The sequence below is a fragment of the Sciurus vulgaris genome (genome assembly GCF_902686455.1).
Source record: "Sciurus vulgaris genome assembly, chromosome: 5".
In the NCBI taxonomy this organism is placed as follows: Eukaryota; Metazoa; Chordata; class Mammalia; order Rodentia; family Sciuridae; genus Sciurus; species Sciurus vulgaris.
Window position 1 is genome coordinate 6,141,725 of NC_136465.1, and position 16,411 is coordinate 6,158,135.

At 40.5% G+C, this 16,411-nt stretch overlaps 1 long non-coding RNA gene across 1 annotated transcript in view; it reads right to left on the reverse strand.

The window, feature by feature from the left end:
- LOC306660663 overlaps positions 1 to 16,411 on the reverse strand; it is a 781,776-nt gene that overhangs the window by 632,969 nt on the left and 132,396 nt on the right. The window contains exon 2 of the long non-coding RNA XR_013763703.1: positions 5,154 to 5,485. This is a non-coding gene — a long non-coding RNA (uncharacterized lncRNA). The remainder of the gene's footprint in view (positions 1 to 5,153; positions 5,486 to 16,411) is intronic.

Below are 16,411 nucleotides of genomic sequence, written 5' to 3' on the forward strand. Positions count from 1 at the left end.
AGTCGACAAATGGGCTAAGGAAATGAATAGACACTTCACAGAAGAAGATCTACAAGCAATCAACAAACATATGGAAAAATGTTCAACATCTCTAGTAATAAGAGAAATGCAAATCAAAACCACCCTAAGATTCCATCTCACCCCAATTAGAATGGCGATTATCAAGAATACGAGCAACAACAGGTGTTGGCGAGGATGTGGGGAGAAAGGTACACTCATACATTGCTGGTGTGGCTGCAAATTAGTGCAGCCACTCTGGAAAGCAGTGTGGAGATTCCTTAGAAAACTTGGAATGGACCCTCCATTTGACCCAGCTATCCCACTCCTTGGCCTATACCCAAAGGACTTAAAATCAGCATACTACAGAGATACAGCCACATCAATGTTCATAGCTGCTCAATTCACAATAGCCAGACTGTGGAACCAACCTAGATGCCCTTCAATTGATGAGTGGATAAAGAAACTGTGGTATATATATACAATGGAATATTACTCAGCCATAAAGAATGATAAAATTATGGCATTTGCAGGGAAATGGATGAAATTGGAGAATATCATGCTAAGTGAGAGAAGCCAATCTCAAAAAGCCAAAGGACGAATGATATCGCTAATAAGTGGAGGATGACACATAGTGGGTGAGGGAAGGGTTAGTGTTAGGGTTAGAGTTAGGGTTAGGGAGGGGGGCAAGTATGGAGGAAGGTAGTACTGATTAGAGGGAAAAGAGGGGTGGGAGGGGTGGGGGTAAGGGGAAAAAATAACAAAATGAATCAAACAGCATTACCCTATGTAAATTTATGATTACACAAATGGTATGCCTTTACGCCATGTACAAACAGAGAAACAACATGTATCCCATTCGTTTACAATAAAAAGAATAAAAAAAAATTAAAAAATAAAAGTACTCTCTGGAACCGACTGCCTAGGTTTCAATCCGAGCTCTGTCACGTGTTAAATGCATATCTGGGTAGTTTACTTAACATCTCTGTGTTTAAACGTCTTCATCTGTGAAATGGGGAACCTGATAGTATCTACCTCATAGGATTATAGTAAGGAATAAATGGGACATTTATTTATATCTCTCTATCCCTAGCTAGTAGAAGAATAAGGACTAGAAAATGTGTGTTGTTAGTCTATCCTGATCCAAAATCTTCAGCAGCCCACCTGGATTATTTCACCGAGTATGGATTTTCACATACTTTTTTTTTTTTCTTTTCTTTCTTCTTCTTTTTTTTTTTTTTTGTATCAGAGATTGAACCCAGAGATGCTTAATGACTGATCTAAATCCCCAGCCCTTTTGATTTTTTATTTTGAGCCAGGTTTGATGTTGCTTAGCCTTGCTAAGTTTCTGAGGCTGTCCTTGCACTTGCAATCCTCCTGCCTCAGCCTTCTGAGCTATTGGGATTACAAGAGTGCACCACTGTACCTGGCTTCACATTACTTTTACAGTCACATTTGCTATTTCTTTCTTTCTCTACCAATGTACCACTTCCTTATTGATACTTACTAATTCCCATCTCAACCTACAGTGGCCTTTTCTCTTTACAGGTCCAATTACTGAATTTTTCAAAGTTAAAGTTCAATTCCCCAAATGTTTCTTGACTGGAATTCTGCTCTAAGAGTACCTTAATCACTGCACAGTTCCATCAGACATGTAAATTGAAGGACCTGAGCTATGGTCACATTGTTTTGTGTAGGCAGCAACAGGGGCCTTGCTGGCAGCTGCAAGGACCCTTCCTTGGCTGGCTCACAGCTGGTTGTCAGCCCTTGTGTGCTGATTGACCAAGAACCATGGTTTTGAGTCTTTCTCCAGGAAAGACAGGTAAAAGCAACATGTGTGTGCTTGCTTCCTCCTGCTGCTCACCTGTGCAGACTTGGTGCAACAGTCTCACCTTGCCAGAAATTTCTATTGAAGTACTTAAAGTAGGAATTTATCTCTAGAAAAGAGTTATAGATGGAATACTGTAACTGAATTCCACTTAATTTTAAAAATCAAAACATTTTATTTTATATTTAAAAAATGATTTGGATATATGTGGATTAACATGCTGATGTTTAATAGAACTCTCTGCTGCTTTTCCTTTCTTTTTATTTAATAGAACAATTTATGTGCTCAGACATGCAACTGGAAAACAAATGTTTAAAATAAAACAAGAAGTCAAGACTGAGGAAAACTGCTTTAATATCTGAAAGAAAACATTTTATGTTGATCTCAGATGTTTTGCTTCATACTTAGTTTAACTGTACAGATGAAAATACAGATAAAATAAAATAACTTTTTAAAGTTGAAAAAAAAATATATGTTGCTAACCAAAATAAACTGCCCTACCACATTGCTGGAATGTCAATTTGCACGTACTACTTGCTGATGTAATCAATGTAGTCATGTGCCCGCTTATGTTTGAATCAGCCAATTATGTGTACCCATGCCAAACTCCCTAACTTTTCCTATATAAACCCCTGATTTCTGAGCCTCGTGGTCAACTCCTCTATCTCCTGCGTGAGATACGTGTTGGCCCGGAGCTCCGTTATTAAAGTGCCTCGTGCTTTTGCATCAAGCCGGTCTCTCGTGCTTCCTGGAGCGCGCCATCCTGAGACTCGAGTGGGGGTCTTCCTTTTGGGGGGTCCTACATTTGGGGGCTCGTCCGGGATGAGTGCACGACCCCAGGAGCTCGAAGACCCCTTGGAGGTACGTTGGTGTGAGTCTTGAATGTTTGTGTGTGTCCCCGCAGTGTGTATGTGAGTTTTGGTTTCGGTTTGAAACAAGGGAGAGGACGTGGAATCCCTCTCCATGCAGCCGCCTCTGTGGTCCGTGAGGACCCTCTGGCCGCGGAAGGGGGGACGCCCCGGTCCCGCAAGCTGCAGCCCTGGAAGACGTTCCATGGGTGGAGGGCAGTCAGGAGGACCTGACTGTGGTTTTTCGGAACGAAGGAGACGGAGTGCTCCTTCTATCCAGGCGGGAGTGGACGCAGGGTCCTACCCCGTCAGAGGTCGCGTTCGGCTGCCTATTCAAGTCTAGGCGCGGACGAGTGTGCTTGGACGTGTTAGTGTCTGTTGTCTTTATATTGTTTTGGTGTTTGGTGTTTTTTTGTCGGAGGATGGGCTCCCTTTGTCCTCCCTCAGGTCCCCTATTCTTAGGCTTAGGGATACTCATTGCAGGGTACTTTACAGTCCTTCTCCTTGTTCCTAAGAGATTTGTTTACTCCAGTCCCCCTAGGCAGAGAGCTCAGCAGCTCCATTCCCCAAAAGTGGTGGGAAATAATGTTTTGTGATTTTCTGCATTCAAACCTAACCTGATTTCTCAACCAGGAAAAAAAGGGTTAAAAAGTCCTGGGCAATCCCTCCCTCCCCCTTGCCTGGCCTTGCTGAAGTCTGTATTAGAATGTGAAGTGTAGCAGTTTCAGTGGGAGAGGCAGAACTAACCTGAGAGAAAAAAAAAAAGAGGTGCATTTTAAACTCCTGGGCTAAGTGGTCAAACTAATGAAATGTTGATGTTAAACAATGTCTAATATCAGTTGTTTCTAGGACTTTTCTTCAACAGGAAAGAGACAGCAAATACTGTTCAGGACACTTGTCTGATATCTTGGTTTTTACAGAATAAGTGAATTAGAGTTAACATGTACGGGATTACTCTAATGTGTTTGTAAAGACATCTGATTAATTTACAAAGTTAAAATGCTAATTGTTAAATAACATTAAGTACTCTTAAGTCCTTAAATTCCGTGGGGTATCATACTTAAACATTATTGGTGTTTTCATAGGTTGGTAAATTAAAAAGTGTTTAGAATTGCTTTGTGTCAGTACTAAAAACAAGGTTATTAAGAGTTATGTCCTAACAGGTAAAACCCCAACCCGGAGGATAAGCGTTCCATCTGCTTCCTTATCACTCCCCCTGCTCCCCCTCCAGGTCTGCAAAGCTCCAAGGAGCTCTTAGGTTTGGAATTAGAGTTACCATCTCTCCTCTTACTGTGTTTCAGTTAGAGTACTATAAACGACAAAGTATTTTATCTTGCTAAAATGGAGTAATTTATCTAAATTCAGAAATTTCATGAGAGTTGTCTCAGAATGTGAACAAAAAGGTGTCGACAGAAAGTTCGTGTAAATGAAGAGAAAATAAAAGGTTCTGGGTATGGAAATATATTTAGTAAAAGGGAAAAGGAAATGTTTTTGGGTAAGAAAGTGCTTGTGTGATGCAATACATGAGGGTCTAAGTAAGTGCTAAGAAAGTCTGTGTAAGTGAAGAGAAAGTTTGAGCAAGTTTGTGTGTAACTAATTTGGTTACAAGTATGTGAGACAATCAGTTAAAACTATTTAAGATTTTTCCTAAGGTAAAATACTAATGTTCTGATATAAATCAAAGTCTAATCTATATGGTAAAATAACAGGATAAAATGACAAGGATTTGAAACGCTAATTTACTCTTAACTTTGTGTCTATTAAGTTTTATTCTTTAAAACAATTAGTCTTAAAGATTGGGGTGTATACAATTGTGGTTGAACAACTGTTGTAGAGTGTTGTGCTGTGTTGCAGAGTCTACATTTTTCTTTAAAAGCTAAATTTGGTAAGAAAAAAGTGTCAAGGTAATTGTAAAATGGTCACTAGTTGCATATTAAATGTGTTCATATTTTCCAGGTATACAAGTTTTTAAAGCAGGGAATTTATCAAGCGCTGCTATTCTCCAGAATAAACTTGTCTGTAATGGTAATCTTAAATTTAAGGGGTACATTTTATTGGGGATTTATTTTTATCATTTAATGTTCTATTATGGGACCTATTAACTACTTAATGATATTTAAGGAAGAAGCAAAGATCAACATCAGAATTAAAACACTTAAGATCTGTAAAGAGCCACGCCTTACCTGATATAAGGCTGTGCCTTCCACCTTACTGCATGTTAGAGTGACTCCAAAATAAGTCAGACTTCAGCTTATTTAAAGTTATAGTCAAAAGATTGGTTTTTGTTGTAAAAGTAGTATGATCTCAAATTGGGGATATAATATGGTTCTCAGTCCAAATTCAAGATAGTTATTATACAAGCTGAATATGTTTTTACTCTTGCTAATTTCATTTTGTAAAACTGTTGCTTGTTACTGTTTTGCAGAAGTAGCTGCTTCCAGAACATACAACCTAGGTAACTTGTGATAATAAGCCATCACCTATAGAACAGATAGTGGTAACTTCCAGTACTAATACAGACTCCAGTTAGATAAAAGGGTAAATAACTGTAAAGCTATGGACATTAAAGTTAAAGCCCAGTACTGTTACTTTATGACTGGTGAGACTGGCTTGCTGGATGATTAAGATCAAACTTAGAAATTGGAATTAAATACAGAGGTCAAGAAAATTCCATGTTTGGGTCTTGCCCTCAACGTCAGCCTGAACCCAGGGAATAAGAGGACTTCTCTAAGGAGCGTTGCAACTCTGGGTCACACAACCTCCTGATCAAGGAGATTGTTGAGACTAGAGGATGAAAAATCACTCAGTGCATCTGCTGCAGAGGAAAGTCATGGAAAAAGGGAGACATCCCTGACGCTTTCAAGGAAAGCCATGTCATCAGGAGACCCTGCCTAATCAAAGTCACTGGTGGAGCTAAGGAGCCGCTCTTAAGTTCTCTATGAGTAACCCCTGTGGGAACTCAGCTGACTCTTTAACAAGATAGGAACCAGGTCAATTTGACCAGCTTGATCTTAGATACCCAGCAAAACAGTTAAAACCCAAAATATAGCCATTCTTGGGCATTTAAAGGAAATAATAGTTAAATGTAACTTAAGATGTACACTTGTATTAGCCCACTAGAATAAAGACTGGAAGCTACAAATGAAAAAGAGATTCTTCAGCAAGTGTGCCTTATAACTATTAAGAGAAACTGCCAGAGTCAGAAGTTTTTAGTCAGTTTAAGACCTTCTTAAGCTACACAGGTAGACTTAATCTATGTTTGCTAATATGATTACCTAGCCCTAAGTAACAGAAGTATAGAGATCTCTACTAAACACAGGTTATATCAATAAAGGGATATTTTACAAAAATCAGATGACATTAAGTAGCTTAACTATATTTTATGGGAACATCTATAACATTAAGAGTTAAATGTTGTGTTTAGATTCCTGGTAACCTGGACAATGTTAAAGTCCCCAAATAAAGGCCTTGTCCTCTCCAGCCTTTGTTAGGCCTAGTTATGGGAACAATTTCTCAGTTCTTCCACCTCCTGGTGAAAGATTGACTTCCGTCATTTTCATGATACTCAATGGCATGTTTCAGATGCTGCAACATTTACTTTGTACTAATCTCCTTTCAGTACTCATGTCTTTTTGTTCTTCTCTCATAGAAGCATCCACCCCCAGATGACTTTACAACCTGCTCTTCCCCAACCTGTCTTCTTCCTGGGACCCCTCGATTGACCCAATTTTTAAAAAGGAACTCCAAGCTGCTTGCCCCACGCCACCCACTTCCAGCTTGAAGAAGCCAGAGCGGTCATCGACCTTCTTCCCCAGCAGCATGGAGTTCCTAAGATTAGAGGGGGGAATGAAGCCAGAATTAAGAACAGGTAGTTAGTGTAGAAATAGGGGATTGGGTCAAATTGAGGAAATGAAGGCCATGAAATCGCCTAGTTACCTTCATCAGGGAAAGAGTAAGTGCTGTACAGGTATTAATGCTCAGGCAACAATATCAGTCCCTCCGCCAAGAAAATAACTTGGGAGAAGAGTTTATAGAAACAGAAGTTCCATAAGATACTGATTTATAAAATTCTAAGATTAGAATTAGTTAAAAGAAGAAGAGGGGAATGAAGGAGTTAAAATCTAAGTGCCCATAATTAAAGCACAGAATCTGTAGTCTAGCAAATGAACTTAGGAAAAGAAACAAAGAGGGACAGGCTTGAGGCCTGAACATACCTTAACAAGCCTAAAATAAGACTGCCAAAACATCAAAATCTAACTGGCCATGGAGGATAAACAATCTCCACAAGGCCGTGGACCATCTGGTGTCACCCACTTTCCCCCTTCTTCCCTTTTCTTTAAGGTTAACTTGACCCCTGCTAACCAAAATAAACTGCCCTACCACATTGCTGGAATGTCAATTTGCACGTACTACTTGCTGATGTAATCAATGTAGTCATGTGCCCGCTTATGTTTGAATCAGCCAATTATGTGTACCCATGCCAAACTCCCTAACTTTTCCTATATAAACCCCTGATTTCTGAGCCTCGTGGTCAACTCCTCTATCTCCTGCGTGAGATACGTGTTGGCCCGGAGCTCCGTTATTAAAGTGCCTCGTGCTTTTGCATCAAGCCGGTCTCTCGTGCTTCCTATGTGACAATACACCGGTGTACATGCACATAAAACAGATAAACAAAGGCCTTGTAGCTTATTTTTAAAAGCACACAAGATTAAGAGTTAACCCTTATACACTGGCCTCTGAATGAAACAGAGCACTAGAAAGAATTTATAGTTGGATAAAATAGGTCTGATCCAAAAATTAACCTAGGTACAGATCAAAATGATGAAGTTAAACAGTAGAATGTCAAAAGTCATTTGGCTTCCATCCTGATGTGGTCTTGCTCATCACAGATAACAAGAATTCACCAACTATAGACAAAGGTTATGCCCTATCCCTCACTGAAGGAGTTTCCTGAAGAGACAGCAAGGGAGTCTGCTTCTATTGGTCTCCTTGGGAGAGCCCCCTCAGGTTGGGGTCTTGTTCTAAACAAGTTTTTCTGATCTCTTGGACAGCAGCCATCAAAATTTTTGCCTGGCATTTTGGGGGAGAAAGTCAAATAGTTGGAAGTTCCTGTTGACACCAGGTTACATTTCCATGTAAGTTTAAGTGAACATGGATCAAAAACATTTTAACCACTTTTAAATTTTTTTTTTTATATAAGACTTTGCTAAGGATGTTCAGGCTGCCCAGAGACAATTTGGTGGTCCCCTGAGGGGGGCATCGGACCCTGAATGTTGGCCATCCTCTGCCACAGAATTTAGAGAGAGAAGAGATGTCATGTCAGGTTGTGTAGTCAGGGGCCTTCTCTGGAATTCCTGGGAATTGGTCAACATACATTGAAGGGCAGTACATGACAAACATGAGGGATACTGATCCCTGTCCACACTCAGTGCAAACATAAAACAGAAAACACAAGCAAATACAGAGCTGGTAAGACACCAAAGACAATGACAAGTGGTCACTACTGATTCCTGCTCTGAGGGCCTGGGCACCATCACCCCCAGAAAGCAATGCTGTCTCCAGCCTTCCTGAGAGTCCCCAGATATGAATCCACCAGAGGTAGACTTATCTGGGTGCCCCAGGGGCACACACAGGTGTCTCTCGAAGAATTTAGTTCACTCCTGGATCAGAGCTCTGCAGCTCTGATCTGGGGCTGAGTCTCTGAGAGGCCTTCCCCTTGGAGCATCAGCTTTTATGGCTTCTCCACACCCACAGGAGTTTCCAGGTCAGTGGTGAGCCATGGTTATGCAGCTGGCAGCGAGGATCTCTCTGGGTCCTCCAAATATTGTGGGGCACAACTTAAGAACAGACCAATGACCACTGAGAAGTCCAAATTGGAGAGTCTTTATTATCCACCCAACTCCCTGTCTCACAAAACACCCCAAAACTGGCTACTGGGAGAGCAGCCCCAACCACAGGGTTTTAGGGGATTTTATACCTTAAGTCAGTATAATCATAAGTGTCTGTTGCTATGATTCAAAATTACAAACTAACATCATGAGATCTAAAATCTTTAGCAGAAGGGGGGAAGTGGGTCAAAATGACCTTACCTAGGTACAAATAAAGGATGTTTACTAATGTCCAGACAATCACTGTGGAGATCACTGTTGACATGGTACATTGTCTAGGAAAAATGAGAATCAAAAACAGCACAAATTTATGCTATATTAAAATTGCCATTTTGTGTTGCCAAACATGTCATGCTAAGCTACTGTTGATGGGTACAGAGGTAGGGTTTTCCAGTTGGAGAAGTGTTTTCTACATAACATGGAGTCTCATGTTAAAATGGAGTCTGTTTAGTCATTGCCCATATAGTCTGGCCCACACAATTTCCATGGGGAAAAATAAGTGAGCCAATCACACAGGGAAATAGAAACAGCTAGACTCTAAACTGTAAACTGATATTCATATTCACCCAGGATGATGCAAAAATGAGTGCTGGAGCATGGCTAATATTTTTTGGGCATCTAAGGAGACCATAACGGGAATTTCTGTCCTCCTGACGATTATGTGCAGAAATATATTTATTGATTATCTCATGTTCAACCAAAATTGAATCTCCAGGTAGTAAACATATGTATATCTAACAAATGATAGAAATATTGAAATCGTTGACTTTTAACAAAGGCTTCCTTAGGTAGAAAAATAAGAAAAATAATTGTTCAGAACACGAGAAGCAAAATTAGTAAGTACCAAATACCATTAAGAGCACCTTGCATTGATTTGGTGCCTGAGACATGACAGTCATTCCACCTGTCAAATCCGAACATAATCGTAAAGGGTTTTTGCCACAGAAAGATTGACAAAGTGGTCCAGGGAAACAGCAAGTATCTAGGTCCCAATAATTGGGAAATCAGGGACTTTGAGTAGAGTCATGTTGTGCAAAGGTGTGAGTCACTGATTTACAGGAAATTGCCCTTGGGAGATTCTGTTGCTTTCAGTAGCTCACGTTTTGGATCAGGTCACCCTGGGGTAGTATCAAAGTGCAGGACCATGACCAGTCCTCACTAGTCCTTTCCCTGGCATCCTGGAGGTTGCATCCCCTGCTCTGCTGTGTCTCCAGCAGAAACCTGTCTGAAAACCTTCGCACAGAAAAGAGCAAAACAGTGGAAACTCAGGTTGGATTCCCTTTTCCAGGTGTTTTTCAGATTGTTGCTGTAAATAGTGACAGATAGGAGGAAAAGGAATGCCGGAGGTGTCAGTGCTGGGCTAAGAATTCTTAAATTTTTAATTGTGTGAGGGGGACAAAATAAATTTTGTTGTAAATGGCTGGTGGATTTAGGGTGTAGATATTACCTCCACTTCTTGGCCTAATTTTTTCTTAGCTCTCTAGGTTTGGGGCTGAGTTTGTGGTTCTTCTAAATACAGGATCCTCTCCTGATCATATAGGGAAAATCTGAGTTCTCATTCCCTGTTGCTGTCTACCCAAGATACTTAATTTCCAACTCTTGATTGACATTCATGGATACAGTTTCAAGATTTAGGTTAAAGAGGAGTGTGGAATGTATGCATGCTTGTCCTGTTTCTGTATTTAGATAAAATGCTCTGGGTTGCTCTCCTCGATAATGTTGTCCTTGGATTTGTGAGCTACAACCAGTGGGCTGGTGAGGTCAGTTTCCTAAATTCCTAGATTTTCTGGTGTTGTAAGAACAAATGGGTGATGGACTCTGGCATCGTTTGGGGAGACATGCAAGGGGATAATCAAACAATATTTGTCCTCCTGATGATTATGTGTTGAAGTATATTTACTGATTTTCCTAGGTCCAACCAAATTGCATCCCCAGGTAGTAAACATATATTTATCTAATAAATAATAGAATTATTGAAATCCTTGACTTTTAACTTAGGCTACCTTACTAGAAAGACAAGACAAATAATCTGCTGACTTTAACTAAAGCTTCTTAGGTAGAAGGAAAAGAAAATAATCATTCAGAAAACAGGAAGCAAAATTAGTAAGTACCAAATGCAATTTATTGCATCCTGCATTTGTCAGGTTCCTAAGTCCTTATAGTCATTCCACATGTCAAATCTGAACATGTTCGTAACATGTTTTTGCCACAGAAAGATTGACAACGTGGTCCGGGGAACCAGAATTTTTATAGGACCCAAGGATTGTCAAATCAAGGACCCCGAGTAGAGTCTTGTGATGCCAAGTTGTGAGTCAGGGATTTACTGGAAATTGACCCTGGGAGATTCCAATGCTTTCAGTAGCTCACGTTTTGGATCACGTGACCCTTTGCAGTATAAAGTCATGGACCAAGACCAGTCCTCACTAGTCCTTTCCCTGGCATCCTGGAGATTTCATCTCCTACTCTGCTGTGTCTCCCACAGCCTCCAATCTGACAATCGTCTCACAGAACAGAGGAGAACAGTGGGATCTAAAGTTGGTTTCCCTTCTCCAGGTGCTTTTCAGATTGTTCGTGTAAATATTGAGAGATTGCAGGAAAAGGAATGCCGGAGGTGTCCGTGCTGGGCTAAGGATTGTTTTTCATTTTAAATTGTGTGAGGGGGACAAAAGAAATTTTGTTGTAAATGGCTGGTGAATTTGGGGTGTTGATATTACCTCCACATCTTGGCCTAATTTTTTCTTAGCTCTATAGGTTTTGGCTGAGTTTGTGGGTCTTCTAAATACAGGATCCTGTCCTCATCATCTGTGGATAATCTGAGTTCTCATTCCCTGTTCTTGTGTACTCAAGATACTTAATTTCAAACTCTTGCTTGACTTTCATCAATACAGTTTCACAATTTAGGTTAATGAGGAGTGTGGAATGGGGGCATGCTTGTCCTGTTTCTGTATTTATATAAAATGCTCTCGGTTCTTCCCCTGGATAATGGTGCCCTTGGATTTGTGAGCTATAACCAGTGGGCTGGTGAGGTCAGTTTCCTAAATTCCTAGATTTTCTGGTTTTGTAAGCACAAATGGGTGATGGACTCTGGCATCTTTTGGGGAGACATGCAAGGGGATAATCAAGGGATATTTGTCCTCCTGACAATTATGTGTTGAAATACATTTACTGATTTCCTTAGGTCCAACCAAATTGCGTCCCCAGGTAGTAAACATATATTTATCTAAAAAATAATAGAATTATTGACATCCTTGACTTTTAATTAAGGCTTCCTTAGGTAGAAACACAAGACAAATAGTTATTCAGAACACAGGAAGAAAAATTACTAAGTACAAAATGCCATTTTGAGTATTTGCTTTTATCAGAATCCTAAGTCGTTATAGTCATTCTTCCTGTCCAATCTGAACATGTTTCTAACAAGTTTTTGCCAAAAAAGATTGCCAAAGTGGTCCAGGGAAACAGCAAGTATCTAGGTACCAATGATTGACAAATAACAGTTACACAGAGTAGAGTCATGTGGTGCAAAGTTGTGAGTCAGGGATTTACAGTAAATTGACACTGCTAGATACCGTTGCTTTTAGTAGCTCATGTTTCGGTTCACGACACCCTGGGGCAGTATAAATGTCCAGGACTATGACCAGTCCTCACTAGTCCTTTCCCTGGAATCCCGAGAATGCACTCCTGCTCTGCTGTGTCTCCAGCAGCCTCTAGTCTGACAACCTGCTCACAGAAAAAAGCAGAACAGTGGGATCTCAAGTTGGTTTCTGTTTTCCAGGTGCTTTTCAGATTGTTGGTGTAAATATTGAGAGATTGCCAGAAAACTAATGCCTAAGGTGTCAGTGCTGGGCTAAGGATCGTTTCATTTTAAATTGTGTGAGGGGGACAAAATAAATTTTGTTGTAAACGGCCGGTGGATTTGGGGTGTTGATATTACCTCCACATATTGGCCTAATATTTTCTTAGCTCTATAGGTCTTTTGGCTGAGTTTGTGAGTCTTCTAAATACAGGATCCTGTCCTCATCATCTGGGTACAATCTGAGTTCTCTTTCCCTGTTGCTGTCTACGCAAGATACTTAATTTCCAACTCTTGCTTGATGTCCATGGATGCAGTTTCATGATTTAGTTTAAAGAGGAGTGTGGGATGTGGGCATGCTTGTCCTGTTTCTGTATTTAGATCAAATTATCTGGGTTCTTCCCCTGGATAATGTTGCCCATTTATTTGTAACGTATAACATATGGGCAGCTAAGTTCAGTCTCCTAAATCCATAGATTTTCTGGTGTTGTACACACAAATGGGTGATGGACTCCAGCTTCTTTTTGGGAGACATGCAAGGGAATAATCAAAAAATATTTGTCCTCCTGACCATACGTGCAGAAATACATTTACTGATATCTTCAGGTCCAACAAAATTGCATCCCCAAGTAGAAAATATATATTTACCTAACAAATAATAGAATTATTGAAATCCTTGACTTTTAACTAAGGCTTCCTTAGGTAGAATGAGAAGACAAATAATCATTCAGAACACAGGAAGCAAAATTAGTAAGTACCAAATGCCATTTATTGTATCGTGCATTTGTCAGGTTCCTAAGTCCTCACTGCCATCCCACACGTCAAATCTGAACATGTTCCTAATATGTTTTTGCTACAGAAAGATTGACAACATGGTCAGGGAACCAGTATGTTTATAGGACCCAAGGATTGTCAAATCAGGGACCCCTAGTAGAGTCGTGTGGTGCAAAGTAGTGAGTCAGGCATTTACAGGAAATGGACCCTGCGAGCTTCCGTTGCTTTCAGTGGCTCACGTTTTGGATCACGTCACCCTGGGGCAGTACAATAATCCAGGACCATGACCAGTCCTCACTAGGCCTTTCCCTGGCATCCTGGAGGTTGAATCTCCTGGTCTGCTGTGTCTCCAGCAGAGACAAATCTCACAACCTTCTCACAGAAAAGAGCACAACAGTAGGATCTCAAGTTGGTTTCCATCATCCAGGTGCTTTTCAGATTGTTGGTTGTAAATATTGAGAGATAGGAGGAAAAGGAATGCCGGAGGTGTCAGTTCTGGTCTACGGATTGTTTCATTTTAAATTGTGTGAGGGGGACAAAATAAATTTTGTTGTAAATGCCTGGTGGATTTGGGGTGTTGATATTACCTCCACTTCTTGGCCTAATTTTTTCTTAGATCTCTAGATCTTTTGGCTGAGTTTGTGGGTCTTCTAAATACAGGATCCTGTCCTCATCATCTGGGGACAATCTGAGTTCTCTTTCCCTGTTGCTGTCTAATCAAGATACTTAATTTCCAACTCTTGCTTGACTTTCATGGATACAGTTTCAAGATATAGGTCAAAGAGGAGTGTGGAATGTGGGCATGCTTGTCCTGTTTCTGTATTTAGATAAATTGCTCTCGTTCTTCCCCTGATAATGTTGCCCTTGGACTTGTGAGCTATATCCAGTGGGCTGGTGAGGTCATTTTCCTGTAACCCTAGATTTTCTGGTGTTGTAAGCACAAATGGGTGATGGACTCTGGTATCTATTGGTGAGACATGCAAGGGGATAATCAAAGGATATTTGTCCTCCTGACGATTATGTGTTGAAATACATTTACTGATTTACTTATGTCCAACCAAATTGCATGCCCAGGTAGTAAACATATATTTATCTAAAAATAATAGGAGTATTGACATCCTTGACTTTTAATTAAGGCTTCCTTTGATAGAAAGACAAGACAAATAGTCATTCAGAACACAGGAAGTAAAATTAGTAAGTACCAAATCCCATTTAGAGTATCTTGCTTCTATCAGGTTCCTAAGTCATTTTGGTCATTCTACCTGTCCAATCTGAACATGTATCTAACAAGTTTTTGCCACAGAAAATTTGCAAAAGTGGTCCAGGGAAACAGCAAGCATCTAGGTCCGAATGATTGGCTTAACAGTTACGCAGAGTAGAGTCATGTGGTGCAAAGTTGTTAGTCAGGGATTTACAGTAAATTGACCCTGCGAGATACCATTGCTTTCAGTAGCTCACGTTTTGGATCACGACACCTTGGGGCAGTATGAAATTCCAGGACCATGACCAGTCCTAACGAGTCCTTTCCCTGGAATCCTGAGGATGCATCTCCTGCTATGCTGTGTCTCCAGCAGCCTCTAGTCTGACAACCTGCTCACAGAAAAAAGCAGAACAGTGGGATCTCAAGTTGGTTTCTGTTTTCCAGGTGCTTTTGAGATTGTTGGTGTAAATATTGAGAGATTGGAGGAAAAGGAAAGCTGGAGGTGTCAGTGCTGGGCTAAGGATCGTTTCATTTTAAATTGTGTGAGGGGGACAAAATATATTTTGTTGTAAACGGCTGGTGGATTTGGGGTGTTGATATTACCTCCACATCTTGGCCTAATTTTTTCTTAGCTCTATAGGTTTTTGGCTGAGTTTGTGGGTCCTCCAAATACAGGATCCTGTCCTCATCATCTGGGGACAATCTGAGTTCTCTTCCCCTGTTGCTGTCTACCCAAGATACTTAATTTCCAACTCTTGCTTGACTTTCATCAATACAGTTTCACAATTTTGGTTAAAGAGGAGTGTGGAATGTGGGCATGCTTCACCTGTTTCTGTATTTTGATAAAATGCTCTGGGTTTTTCCCTCAATAATGTTGCCCTTGGATTTGTGAGCTGTAACATATGGGCGGCTATGTTCAGTTTCCTAAATCCCTAGATTTTCTGGTGTTGTAAGCACAAATGGGTGATGGACTCTGGCATCTTTTGAGGAGACATGCAAGGGGATAATCAAAGAATATTTGTCCTCCTGACAATTATGTGCAGAAATACATTGACTGTTTTTCTTAGGTCCAACCAAATTGCATCCCCAGGGAGTAAACATATATTTATCTAATAAATAAGAGAATTATTGAAATCCTTGACTTTTACCTTAGGCTTCCTTACTAGAAAGACAAGACAAATAATCTGTTGACTTTTAACTAAAGCTTCCTTAGGTAGAAAGAAAAGACAAATAATCATTCAGAACACAGGAAGCAAAATTAGTAAGTACCAAATGCCATTTATTGTATCGTGCATTTGTCAGGTTCCTAAGTCCTTATAGTCATTCTACATGTCAAATCTGAACATGTTCCTAACATGTTTTGACACAGAAAGATTGACAACATGGTCGGGGAACCAGTATGTTTATAGGACCCAAGGATTGGCAAATCAGGGACCCTGAGTAGAGTCTTGTGGTGTAAAGTTGTGAGTCAGGGATTTACGGGAAATTGACCCTGGGCGATTCCGTTGCTTTCAGTTGCTCACATTTTGGATCACGTCATCCTGGGGCAGTACAAAATCACGGACCATGACCGGTCCTCACTAGTCCTTTCCCTGGCATCCTGGAGGTTGCATCTCCTGTTCTGCTGTGTCTCCAGCAGCCTCCAGTCTGACAACCTTCTCACAGAAGTGCAGAACAGTGGGTTCTCAAGTTGGTTTCTTTTTCCAGGTGCTTTTCAGATTGTTGGTTTAAATATTGAGAGATTGGAGGAAAAGGAATGCCGGAGGTGTCAGTGCTGTGCTAAGGATTGTTTAATTTTAAATTGTGTGAGGAGGACAAAATAAATTTTGTTGTAAATGGCTGGTGGATTTGGAGTGTTGACATTACCTCCACTTCTTGGCCTAATTTGTTCTTAGCTCTCTAGGTCTTGTGGCTGAGTTTGTGGGTCTTCTAAATACAGGATCCTGTCCTCATCATCTGGGGACAATCTGAGTTCTCTTTTCCTGTTGCTGTCTACACAAGATACTTAATTTCCAACTCTTGCTTGACTTTCATGGATATAGTTTCACGATTTAGGTCAAAGAGGAGTGTGGAATGTGGGCATGC